General features: G+C 39.5%; 1 protein-coding gene and 1 pseudogene across 2 annotated transcripts in view; one reads left to right on the top strand and one right to left on the bottom strand.

Moving 5' to 3' along the window:
- Window positions 1-1,111: 1,111 nt before the first annotated feature.
- On the bottom strand, window positions 1,112-3,860 carry LOC121524801 (annotated as a pseudogene).
- An 8,993-nt stretch (window positions 3,861-12,853) lies between these two features.
- Window positions 12,854-14,095, top strand: part of rab27b (RAB27B, member RAS oncogene family) — a 75,208-nt gene continuing 73,966 nt past the window's right edge. For both annotated transcript variants that reach the window (XM_041810826.1, XM_041810823.1), the window contains exon 1: window positions 12,854-13,097. The gene's annotated coding sequence lies outside the window, so the exon portion shown is untranslated. The remainder of the gene's footprint in view (window positions 13,098-14,095) is intronic.

The following is a 14,095-nucleotide window of genomic DNA, read 5'->3' as shown; positions in this document are numbered from 1 at the left end:
CCACTTAAAAGAATAAAAAAAGACAATTAGATAATTATAAGATAAATGTTAAGATTTCAAGTCGAAATTTTGAGATAAATGTCATAATTGTGAGTTTAAAAAAAATTAATTTTTATCATGTGAGTGAGCCATAATTACGAAGTGAAAGAAATTATGAGATATAAACTCAAATAGATATAAATAGATAGCTGTCTAGCTAGTTTTTAGTTAAAATTCTCTTTTTCATAATAATTACTCACCAAAATTTAGACTTATCTCATAACTCCGACCTTTATTCTCATAATTTAGAATTTAATGTCACACATGACAATCTTTTAATTTTGACCTTTTAGCTCATGATTTTAACTTTGTGTATCACAGTTTTGACGTTTTGCCTCATAATCTTGAATTTTTTAACTCATAATTTTGACTTGGCCATTCTAACACATGAACATGCTTCAATCTAAACCATGCCATTGTCACTCTGGCTGTATGTTTAGGGTCGTTGTCCTGCTGGAACATGAACGTCCGCCCCAGTCTCAAGTCTTTCGCCGATTCTAACCAGTTTTCTTCCAAGATTGGCCTTTGGCTCCATCCATCTTGCAATTAACTCTGACGAGCTTCCCTGCCCCGACTGAAGAAAAGCATCCCTACAGCATGATGCTGCCACCCCCATGTTTCACGGGGAGGATAGTGTGTTCAGGGTGAGGTGCAGTGTTTGTTTTCCCCCCACACATGGTGCCTTGAATTTAGGCCAGAAAGTTCAGTTTTGATCTCATCAAATCTCAGTTTCATGACATACCGGTAAAAGTTTTTTTTTCTTTCTAAAATAAAGGTAGCTCTGTATCCAAACAAAAAATTAATTTGCCCTTAGTTTAAGATGATACAAAAAGTCTATATGAAAGAATATCAAAGTCTGGAGATTAATTGGTATTTACTTCATAAATTCAGCGATTAATCACTTAACTTGAATAAACTGAGAGGTAAACTTGAAACTGTTTGTAACACATCAATGCCTTGTTCACACCAACAAAGATATGGTCAAGGGAAAAGGTTTTATCATTATAACATTTATTTGCAAAAATTATATTTAAGAAAACAGCACTACGATCACTACATACTATTAAAATACATTAAGAACATATTCATTGATCTGAAAGGTGCAAGTATTTATATGAAATAAAGTAACATAGCAAGTATCATATGACAGATTCAATACAATATAATCACAGACAGTAAACAGAAATGTATAGGTCAATATAAATTACTGTATAAAGGCTCTAAGGCTTCTCTGCAGTAACCTGTGTCAGATATATAATCGTGCCTGAAGCTAAAAAAGAGAATCTTTTGGTGCAAAAGACAACAACTGTGCTCTTTTCTTTGGTTTTATCTGTCTTTACTTCTAATTCCTGTACTTATTCACTTTAACCTGAATAAACTGGTTGCATCAGTACCTCTGACTTTACCAGCCTTTTTGACATAAGTACCTGTATTTATACTTGAGTGATAAGTGCAATAAAAAAATGATAAAAGAATAAATGGATTAATCACACTCATCAGAAAATATTGCAGAGCTAGAACAGACAAGTTGTGGATTACAATCTTATGAATAATATATATCTCAGAATTAACAAAACATAGCTAGAAATTTTAACACGTCATCTTTTCATCATTTATTTTGTCTGATTTATGCAACCGGCCTGGCCCCTGGCCTGTTCACAATCCCCCCAAGAATAATAATAATAATAATAAAAAACAGCCCAAAATCAACCAAAAAGGCATGATTGCAAACTTGTTGCCATATTTGAGTATAAAAATCAACCATTTTTTAAACTACTCAAAAGTCAACCAAAAAGGCATGACTGCCGACCTGTTGTCAAATTCGAACAAAAAATCAAACATTTTGTAAACGACTCAAAATATGACCAAAATGTCATGACCATGGACCTGTTGTAGAATTTAAGAGAAAATGGAACAATTTTGAAACTACTCAAATTTGACTAAAAAGACATGACCACAGACCTGCCGCCAAGTTTGAGCAAAGAAATGACCATTTATGAAACTACTCAAAATTTGACTAAAAAGGCATGACAGTGGACCTTTTAATCTACTCCAGCTTGCAGAACTCAGCAGCAGAAACTCGACTGTCAGTAGCAAAAACACCAAGTCCCTGATGGAGCGGCCGAGTGAACGTGGTCTGGACCCTGTGGAGGAGAGTCATGTTTTCAGAGACGTAGAAGCAGAGAACGCCAGCGCCGTGGTCCAGGTACACTCCTATTCTGGAGGACTGAGGGCCAGAGATGAGAGTGCTGCTGCTGTTGTGTCTGAACTGATAACTGTTGTTGAAACACTCCAAAGCCCAGGACTTGTCATCATTTCCAAATCCGCTTTCATATCCTGTTCTGCTGACATCCTGATACGTGACTGCGACTGACACCTCAGATGTGCCTCTCTCCACCTCCCAGTAGTGACGGCTGCTCAGACTCTCTCTGCTCAGGACCTGAAACATGTCCACAAACCTGGCTGGATGACTGGAATAAGTCTGGGCCTCACTGCTTACTGTGGCTTTTCTGCTTCCTTCAGACAGTACCAGCCGTGCGTTTGCTGTTTTTGGATCCAGGGTGGTTTCGCATGAGTACTTCAAGAACTCGGCTCTGGTTTTTGGTTCTTGTAAAACTTCCCTTGGTCGCACTGCTTGTGTTATCTTGGTCCACGCAGCACTCAGAGCGCCCTGTATTTTATCTCTGACCTCTGATATAGCCGTCATTGCATCTTCAAAGAACCCCAGAGGCCTGATGCTGATGCTGGATGAGTCTGAAGACTTATTAAGACATGACAGTGAGGGGTAATTTTGTAGAAACTGGGTGTGGTGATCTCCGTGATCGAAGCTTCTTCAGCTCTTTAGCCAGACTTACTTCAGTTTTCTGCTGGGATCTGATCTGCTGCTTCACATCAGAGCTTTTATTCTTTATCAGACGTGACAACTGGTTGAAGATCTTGTCGCTGTACTTCACTGCTTTGTCCGCAGAGCGATTGATCGCCTCTAATCTCTCTTGAAGCACCTTTACTTCCTTCTCTCTACCTTTGATTCTCTGCTGGATCATTTGACGGTTTGTCCCCAGCTCCAGCTGCCTCTCCATCCGCTCTGTCAAGGCTAAGACAGTGTTATGGTCTTTATGTTCAGCTATGGAGCAGTGAATACAGATGCACTGATGATCACTCCGGCAGAAAATTTTCTTTATCTCACCGTGACGAGGACAGATGTTCTCCTGAAGCTCCTTTGAAGGGTCGACCAGCTTGTGTTTACTGAAGGCCGGGGATTCGTAGTGAGGCTGGAGGTGCTGCTCACAGTAAGAGACCAGACACTGCAGACACGACTTCACAGCTTTAATCTTTCTCCCAGTGCAGAAATCACAAGCCACATCATCAGCTTCAGCATAGCAGTGCTCACTTGAAATACCTTGAAGTTCGGTCTTCTTCAGCTCCTCCACTAGATCTGCTAACATGGTGTTTTTCACCAGGACAGGCCTCGGAGACACTGTCTTTCGACACTGAGGACAGCTGTAAACTTTCTTCTCTTCCTCTTCATCCCAGTGGCTGTTAACACACTTCATACAGTAGCTGTGCCCACAGGGAATAGTCACCGGATCCTTCAGCAGATCCAAACAGATCGAACAGCAAAGTTTTTTCTGATCCATGACTTTTTGCTGCTGCGCCATTTCCCCCACGAAAGCAGATGCTCAGAATGAAATAGTTTCACTTACTCATTTCAGATAACAAACTGAGAAGCGATCCAAACCAAAGCTTGGGTCCCTTTCATCACATTTTCTTGCTGATCTGCAGTGAATGAGGCTTCACTTTTACAGCCTGTGGCACCCATCTGTATTCTGTTAGATCTGCGAAAGAGGCGGGAAGTAAGAAATATACAGACGGCATGAATGGGGCCTGCTGTTGGAAAGCAGGAAGAGGAGGGAGGAGTTACAAAGCTCTGATTCATTCAAGGAAGAGGAGTGGCTGCAGCCAGTCAGCATGTGCTTATCGCCTGTTTACAAGATAAAGGGAGCAGTGTGGGGCAAAATATTAACATAATAAACCTTTCCTTCTAATTTAAGCGGACATGACCAACTATGACTGGATTTTAAAGCTGATATGTATGATATTTTGTCATATAAAATCACTTACAATAGCTAAAGTGCACTCAGACTGCCCTTTTGATCAGCAGGTTAAAGGAAAATAAGGAAGTTTGTACAGAACAAATACACAACACAGCAGCAGCACTTCTGACATATAGTACAGCAAGGCTGCTTTATACAATATCCAAAACACCTTCCATATATTCAGGTAATTACTTTCACTTTTTAAGAAGCTGTAGGACTAATTTGACATGCGATACTGAAAATTGTCTACATTACGTTCAGAAAGTATTCAGACCCCCTTCACTATTTTCAATTCCGTAGCAGACTGATGCTACAGATATTGAAATTTACAGTTGACAATTGACAGTAGCAGACTCAGGATGTTTGAGGGACAGGGGTGAAAATAATAAAAAGGGAACCTGCTGTATACAGTAGGGCACCATTGCTCAAAATTAAAAATACATATATAGTGGAATAACAAGGAACTCTGGTAAAGATAAAATGTTTTCATTATGTGAATAAACTTACTAAACTGTGTAAAAACAGATGAGAAAACATTAACTATTGAGCTATGTTATTTCATACAGATACTTAAGGTAGTATGTTAGTAAGAACTAACTCAATAATGAGGAATTTATTGGACTTTACCGAGTTTTCCTACTAGAGTGGACATGTGCAAAAGGGAGCACTTTGTCCAATTTTGTCCATTTAGGGGGCCTCGAAGGAGGGACTTTGCCAAATTTTGGTTCACTTGCGCATTTCATCGAAACTTGTCCTTCAACAGGTGCCAACAAAGACATGTTGTCAAAGTTTGTCTGCTTAAAAGGCATTATGCATTTTGTCCAGGTTACACCACTTAGAGGACACCGGAGAAGGCACTTTGTCGAATAATGTCCCATTAGAGGGCACTTTGTCAAATTTAGTCAACTTAAAATGTATTGTAAGGGGGCATGTTGTACAGTTTTATCTGTGGTTCTCAACAGTTTTACCTCCCCCCACTCAAATCTAAGAAAAGCTAAGCCCCCCAGGACCTCTTGGAAACATCAAACAAAAATTTTGATTTACATCTTCCAGAAAATCCCAACACAACGGGTGTACTTACACATCAGGCTCTTGCCAAGTGATTGATGTATAAACTATTCATTATTTGCGCCACTTTAAAATATAAAATGATATGGATAGGATCCATCATTTTCAAGTTTAAACGGCCTTAAATTTGCAAGACTTTTACCCTTAAAGTTGTATATTCACGTGAACCACAACTTGGAATTTTAGAACTTATAATGTCAAAAAAGCTGACTGCATGCAAATTTTTACCATGAATCCATTTTCCTTGCCTAGTACTGCAGTTGAGAGCCTAATCAAACAATGCTTCTTATTAGGACTGATCAATAAGGAAATAATTGTGATATCAGGCCAGAATTGTCTAACCTGACACGCCAGATTGATTTGTTTAACACATCCATCTGATAAACCTTTCATACACAGCATTTGGGAAAAGGCAGAGCCTTTGGAAAAGAACTTGAAGGGTAATTGGATGAACGTTCTGTCACATCTTTACGGGCCAATCAGAGCAACAAAACACGTGACGTCTAGGCCTCAAACCAAAATGCGCCGCTACAGATGAATAAACTCCATAGATAGAAGCATAACACAAACCATAGCGACTGTAGACATGTCAGTACTAGACTTTTGATATTTTTGAAAAGAAAGAAATTCATTGCTGTTCTTTGTTCTTCTTTTAACGAAGAAATGTCGTCAAGTTCTGATAAAACTGGCAATTTAGCAGCATCCATTCTAATTTCTTCTGCCATAATGGCACGGCCCCTTCTTCTCGCTGTTTGCATACATCACGACTCCGCCATGCCCGAAAGTACTGCCCCTTGTCGCTGATTGGTCCTGTCACTTTCTAACTGGGCCCAAATGGTTCAGATGGGAGCTTGCAAGATGGATTTGCCAGAAACAGAAACGGGAGGATCCATCTGCTTTGTAAGGTTAAGAATTATTGTTATCCTCTAGGTATATTAGAGACATTTTTGTAAACTGGTGCTATCCAACTGCTGTGTTTAGTTTCTTTTCATGTAAATTTACATCTTGGTAATATTGTAAATTAAAAAATCTTGATTTTTTTTTTGTTAAGGTCAGTGTCTATGGCTATTTAAACTTGAAAATTACAAGCTTTTTTCTCATATATTTCTGCTTTTTAAACTCTGAAATACTCAGTTTGGTTTCTTGTAAATATCTGACTTTATAATCTCAAAAATTTTGGATCCTCTTTATTTTTAAATCTTTTGGGTGGCCCTGCCATACATTATGTCTAATCGTGGTTTTAAAAGAATAAATGCACATCAAATTTTGATGATGTCTGAGCAGACAGAGCCCCGTGCCCCTCCTGAGATATTTAGTGCCCTCCCACAGGGGTACTTGGACCCCAGTTTGGGAATCAATTACTTAGTCATATTTTATTTTATCCTCATTCAGCATGGCAAAAATGTCATCTTGTCAATTCTGTCAAAAAGGCACTTTGGATGTAAGCGCCATTTTGTCCAGTTTTCTCCACTTAGACAGCACCATAGAAGTCTCATCATGTTTATCTACCATAAGAGAATCTAGAAGGTCCATTTGCCTCCTGGGTCCATCAGTGCTTAGTGACATGATTGCTCAAGTTACCTGCAGTGATTTTATTTTCCTCTCAGTCTTTTATTGTGACTTCCTGTTTTAATTTCAAAACTCCTGTCACTGTTCTCCACATGTCGCTCCCCTTGCTTTCCAACTTGTGACTCAACCCTCCATAATGGCCTTAATCATATCTTGTTTCCTCTCATTGTCCGTGTATTTATACTCAGTGTTTTCCTACCCCATGCTGGCAGTTGTGTTCTCTTGCTGGTTGCCTCGGTCCAGACTTCTTGCCTCGTGAGTTTACTAGAAGTTTAATGGTTTTGGATTTAAATCATTTAGACTGGGTGCAACATTTGCATGTGTATACTTTTAAAACTGTAGGTAACATCTGTGCATTTTGAACAATCTCTGTTTCTAAGACACACAACATGATTCACTAAAATCATGTTGATTTACTAAAATATATTGATTTGATTTGTTGATGATTTAAATAATGGTAATAAATTTTAAGGTAATAATTTACCGCTAAAGGCAAGGGTTTAAGCATTCAGACATGTTTATGTCATCAGGTCTTGGTCTGCTAGGAAGGCTGAGAAATTACCAAAGTAAACAATAAAATTCTGTGCATTTTTTCAGGAAGTCCTTTGGGTTTTTGGAGGTTCTAAATGGGATAATTGCTTGTGTTCTTACTTTGGTCTGAAGATTAAACTCTGCCTCCAACTATTTATTTTACTGTGTTTATGGGTCCAATATTATGACTATTAATATGAGTAAAATGATTAATCAAGATGAATAATTAATGAGGTACCAGCCTGAAAACAGGAAACAACAACCAAACCATATACAGAAAGGCCCTGACCGGGATGCAAACTAAGGACCTTCTTTCTGAGAGGCAACAGCGCTAACCCCTGTGCCGCCATGCAGCCCCCACTGAGCATGTTGATGCTTAAAAATATGCTGAACATTAACACTGATACATATTTTTTTAAAGTTATTTTGGGGTCTTTTTGAAAAGGAAAACTGGAGAGGGATAGGAAATTTTGGGTAAATAAGTGGGAGAAGACATGCACTAAACAGGACCTGGACTTAAGCCACCGACCAGTATGTCGAGTACTATAGGTGCTCTATTAATTGAGCAAAACCAGCCTTAACAATGGCATTTTTATAATACCCAACTTTTCCAAGGTGTCCATGATGAACAGATGTTTGTAAATCTTTACAAGGAAGTGGTTGAATGCAAATTTTAGCAGTGATCTTATGGTAGCTAACAACAACAAACATGTTTTTAATACGAAATGTGGTCTGATCTTTAATGGATTTTTCATTATCTACTTCCTTTAAGTCGCTTTTTAATCAGAACGGGATAAAGTAACATCGTAATATTTATTTGATAAACAACATAGAGTATAACTACTCAACATGATTATATTTGAGCTTTTCATCTTGGGCATGATGCCACAGGAACATGGCAACCATAGAAACAGAGTCTGTTCTGGCTTCAATTCAGATTAAAGAAGAAATTGCTTTACATTTTGGTATGCAGTCAGTGGATGTGATCCATACTGAGTGGAAGATGTTTGGCATAACCAGAAATCTTCCAAGCGCTGGTCACCTGGCTAAGCTGGGCAACCAGGGGGTGAAGAGCTTTAGTAAGAGACGTGACCAAGAACCCGGGGATCACTCTGACTGAGCTCCAGAGATTATGTGTGGAGATGGGACAATGTTCCAGAAGGACAACCATCACTGCAGCCTTCCACTGATCTAGGGTTATTGCAGAGTGTTGAAACAGAAGCCTCTCCTCAGTGAAAGCCCACTCGGAGTTTGCAAAATAAACACCCAAAGGACTCTCAGACTGTTAGAAACAAGTTTCTCTGGTCTGATGAGACCAAGATTGAACTGTTTGGCCTCAATTCTAAGGATTATATCTGGAGGAAACCAAGCACTGCTTATCCCCTGCCAAATACCATCCCAACAGTGAAGCATGGTGGTGGCAGCATCATGCTGTGGGGGTGCTTTTCAGCTGCATGGTGACTGGTCTGGATTGAGGGAAAGCTGAATGGAGCAAAGAGCATAGACATTCTCAAAGAAAGCCTGTTCCACAGCGCTCAGGACCTCCGACTGGGCCGAAGGTTCACCATCCAACATGGCAATTACCTACAGCCAAGACATCACAGGAGTGGCTTAGGGACAACTCTGTGAAGAGTGGCCCAGCCAGGGCCCTGACTTGAACCCTAGTGAAAATCTCTGGAGGGAACTGAAAACGTCTGTCCATTGACAGTCCCCATCCAACCTGACTGAGCTTGAGAGGATTTGCCGAATGCAGAAATCCCTTAAGATTTGCAAAGGTTGTGTTACATTATATTCAAAAAGACTCAAGACTGTAATTGCTGCCAAAGTTGCTTCACCTAAGTACTGAGTAAAGGGTCTGAGTACTTAGGTCAATGTGATAATTCAGTTTTGTTTTTCATAAATTAGCATTTTTGAACTGCATTGTTTTGTCAAAGGTATGTTTATTCATCCATTTATTGATGAGGACAGTAGACAGAGTAAGAAACAGGGAAAAGAGATGGGGTGGCATTCAGGAAAGGAGCCACTCTTAAAGTGATACGTGGGTGGCCAGACTGGAACTCATGCAGCTCATGTACATGGAACACTACCCACTAGTGCATCTGATTTGTGTCCATTCTGGAAGTCCCAATGGACAAAGTGAAGCATCTTCTTTGCAGATGAAAATTCCCCAGCTTCCTTTAATGTAAACTTCCTTGTAGCTATTTCCTGCTGTGAAAAAGGTCAACAAAGGCTGCATCTACACCATGTTACAGCTCACAACAGCCCTGCAGCAGTGGTTACAAGCATTCAAAGAACTACATTTTACCACTCTTGATGCTGGCTTGCTTTTGTAGGTCATATAGGGGCATTAATATTAATGCCAGTCTGTTTTATAACCATCTAAAAAGTCCTCACAGAAGCTTTAACATGATGTGACAGTTCCTATGTCTCCAGAATAATTGGACCAGAGAACCATGACACACTCAATCCACCCGCAGGTCTCCATGGCAACCAAGCTTTACATCAGCACATGCATGATCAAATGTGAATTCGCTGAAGCATAGCCTACTTAAAACATACATACAGTATACAGAGACATGAAAACATAGCCCAAGACTGCAAGGAAACACACATGTGCAATACAGGCTTCATATATAGACTACATGTCAGTTATAATCACTGTTATCAACACGAGTGTGGACATCTACAGGAACTGATGGAGCATTTTATTGGCTGCCTCTTGTGCTTTCAGAGGCAGACAGTGTCCATGATGACCAGGATGTAGCCAGAAAACATTAAATGAAGGAGGAGAGTAGCTGGAGCCAAGGAGGGAAGTGGTTTGACAGCTAACAGAAAAAAAGTCCAAATCTGGTAATGTTTTAATGTGAAGGAGTCTTTGGGGATCAAAAGTTGTTTAATTTTTCCCCCACTTCAACCTATTTATGCATTTTTAGGTGAAAATTGCTGTGTATTTTTTTTTCTTGTACATATCTTTCAGTTTTGACATCATATTCTTGAAAAAACAAGGTAACACTCCTGCAAAAGATGTTTAGCACAGACCTCTTATATTTTTACTAGCTCCATACAACACATAGAAGCACATATTACAGTTAAATTCACAGTGCTTGATTTGTTTTACTGCTATTATCTCAGTGCTTTGAGTCAGAAAATCATTATTTTCCCCCATTTTGAGGATTTTTTGCTTATTAATATTGGTTTGTGAATTGTTTGTGCTCACACCTGTTGAACATTTAGTCCTGAGTGAATGAGAGAGAAAACTGGAGGTGTTAGGACCCAGTGTTCTCACGTTCTGTCAAACTGGATAAAAGGGAAACCATGCACGCCTCAAGCTGCCTTCATGTGCTGCAGGAATTTTCAGTTCGAATAGGCTTCCACCTCATTTCAACAAAGTACTTATTTAAAAGCAAAATTAATCAACATTTAAGTTTTTTTTATAAACATGATCTCTCTTGAGTGAATCTTCCCATAACCCTTAATGGTAAATGTAACAATAATATAGCCACATAGGGCTAATTAATTTTTAAAGTTTTGTTGTGAATAGTGCAATGTACTTAAACTGGTTCAATTTATGGTTAAAAATGCAGTGTATGTGCTTCAATAAATGTCCCTACAGACATACTGAAACAATGACTGGATCACTGTGTTATGAAATGAAATTAAATAATTCTCTGGTATTGTTACTGTTGAAAAATATGCTTTAAAATATTTTGTTTACTTGCTATAATTCCTTTAAATTAAATGGGGACAGTTGCAGACTGTAGCTCCCAGAACATCCCCTTACACAGTCCCTTAGTGTGAGTTTCTGTTTCTGCCAGAATGGAAGAGATGTAATTTGTGGGAAAAAATATCCAGATTTGGAATTAAAAAAAAAAAAACGACTTTATTCATGAAATAACTACTTTGCAAACTTTACAGATTGAGCAGCAGTTCATAAATAAAACAATGAAAAAGGTCAGAGCTTTTACCAGGGATTAAATTAGGCAATGTGTAGAAATTAGAAATAGCCTAGATATGCTAATGGTGGTTTGCTTTAGCTTCGTTAGCTTTAGCTCAAACCAACATGGCTTTGCTAGCTATGTAGTTAACATTACGTTGTAAGCCATTTTAGCTAAATTAGCTTTAGCAACATGAGCTTTAGCAAGTGTAACTAAAGCTCACGTAACTACATATGTTGCGCACATAACACGCCTCGTTTAAGGCATATGGTTATGGAGGTAAGCTAACAGGAAATTCATTGATCCCTTTAAGGAATCTCCTTGATCTCTGACGTGCCTGTGAACCTCCTCTCTGCCATAATATTTTTGTCCCGAATGTGCCGCAAGTACGCTGAAAAAATTTAACTTTTTGGCAGATTTTGTAGAGACTGTAGGCAGTGTGCTGGCTGACCATACTGCTAAATAGATAACAAGCTATGATGAGTCATATTTATCAGCTTTATATGAACTGCAGTCATATAAAGCAATTTGATATGAAAAACATCATGATTTATTGGTATGAAGTGCTGTATAATCATTTTGGTATTTTCATAGATTTAAGTCAGGAGTTTGAAGGGATTGCTATATTTAAAAAACAGCAAATTTATCATATAAACTAACATTTGAATCGCTAAACAAGTACGCTTAGCTAGCTAGTTTGGCTGGTCATATGGCCTTACATTAAATGCAGCTTTTCTGGTTGGCCAACTTATTCAGTTATTCTTTTCCCTCAGTTATTCTAGCAAACAGATTCCATGCTGCTCGATGGCAAAAACCACGCCGTTATTATCCTTGCCCCAGTGGCAACAGGTAGTTTATCAGCTTTTAATCTATCCATAAGAAAGTGTGGTCCTTTGCATTGAACGCTAGGAGGCATGGCGCTGTATTTATGAATATGCAGACATCAATCGCATACATATGTGGAAATGAGGCATCAGCTTTAGCTATGTTAGCTACATGTAGCTGTGTAAGCAATGTAGCTGGAGCTACGTGGCTCCAGCTACATCGCATTCACAGCTGACAGAGCTACTTAGGCTACATTTGCTATGTTAGAATGTTTTCATTAAGGACATGCTTGTTCAGTAAGCAGTGTGATTATTTTTTTTAGTTTCTTTGCAGATCTGTTTTTTAATTTTTAACTTTTGGTATCCTTACCTTAACCCTTACCCTAACCTTACCAAATGATTAATCAGATTTTATCCTGAACATTTTAAGGTGTATTTCTGTTTTGACAGGTGATGTCTCACAGTAAAGTCTGCTAGAAGGGGTGTCTGAGAGTTCAAGTCTGCAGCCAGCCTCACCTAAGAGAAATGTCTTGCACATATGCCTCTGGTAGCCTACTCCCATGTGGTTTCCAACCCAAAAATGCCCCAAGTGTCGTTCATATCAGCTTGATGATAAATACTCTGTGTTTTCATGACACAAACATTTAGTTGCAAATTTGACTTAGGTCAGTCCACAGGAAAGCGCCTGTTAACCTAACCCTTGAAAATCCGAGTTTGTGAGAAGTCCCTGAATGCGTCATGAGCGTCAAACCTCCACCCCTCGAGGAAGCCGAGCGACATCCATCAGACTGGTTGGACTCTCAGAGGCACAGCCGAGCCCCTCAGCTTGAAACACCCTCACCGAACACTTAACCGGACCACCGAGAAGAGCTCCAGCCGGGTTTGGTGATCTCTGCGCGGATTCCCTCCTCCATCAGGACAGGGGGGAGAGATGCGACGTCTCGGAGGAGGAGGAGGAGACGAACTGGCCAGGCAGCAGCAACAGCAGACACCAGAGAGGAAGATTTGAGTTTGTTCTTTCACGTCAAAGAAAGGTAAGGCGCAAAGTGAAAAGAAAGGGGATTTTCCTGAACATTTCCAGGTTGTGCTCGTGCCTCCTGCAGGTGGTTGCTTTTTTTTCGGTGCCTTTCCGTGTTTTTGTGTTTTTCCAGCATCACTAGAAGGGAGTATGAGTCATAGCCCGGTGCAGAGCTGAGGAGCAAAGTGTCTGCAGCCTCCAAAGCCACACAGAGCTTTATCAGCCGCTGCACATGCAAAATGCTGCTCCTCTGTGCTCTTCAGCCAAATGACTGCTGTATGGTGTGAGTGGAGTTGATAGGAGCTGGCTTACAGCGTGTAAGTAGGAGGATGTGTGGGTGTGCGTGCACGTGTGTGGTCGTGACATCATAATTCACCTGGTTGGTGTGAATGAAGCAGAAAACCAAGAGGTTTCTTAAGGTGTGCAGCTTCTTTATATGGCATCTATGCTCAGCTGGAGGTATTTTCCTGCTGCAAACATGGGTTAGTTAAGATAATGGAGGCTTGTTGCAACAGTTAGTGCTATTTTCTTTCCTGTTTCATCATGACAGTGCCTTCCAGCACATTGTCAACCATAAAGAAAAACATTTTTTCAGCTTGGTGTGTACAAACTTGATTGGTTTGCACTGATGCTTTATACTCAAGCTTTTGGATGAACCCTTTGGCTTGTAGAGTCTTGTTTTGAAGCTTCAATTTTGCATGAAGGCCACTTTTTGTGTGTTGTGAAGACAGAAATAACCACACATGGTTCAGAGGAAAGAACTGAAGAGGGGCAAAGAGTACGCATTTAATTTTGCAAGACTAATTCATTAGCTGGCTGATTAGATAGTGAAAACAGCGTTTCACACTAAAAATGTTTCATTGATCATAGGGTAAACTGGGTTTTTTAAGAATTCATGTTATGAAGCTACGTGAACAGATTTTTTTACACTTCTAATGATGACAAAAGGGTTCCATGGGTACCATAGGTACTAATAACTGTGGTCTAGGCTGTTAATTTATAGGGCTAGAAATA

This window comes from Cheilinus undulatus, linkage group 17 (genome assembly GCF_018320785.1).
Source record: "Cheilinus undulatus linkage group 17, ASM1832078v1, whole genome shotgun sequence".
Taxonomy (NCBI): domain Eukaryota; kingdom Metazoa; phylum Chordata; class Actinopteri; order Labriformes; family Labridae; genus Cheilinus; species Cheilinus undulatus.
Note: the sequence above shows the minus strand (reverse complement) of the source record. Positions and strands in the feature narration are given on the sequence as shown.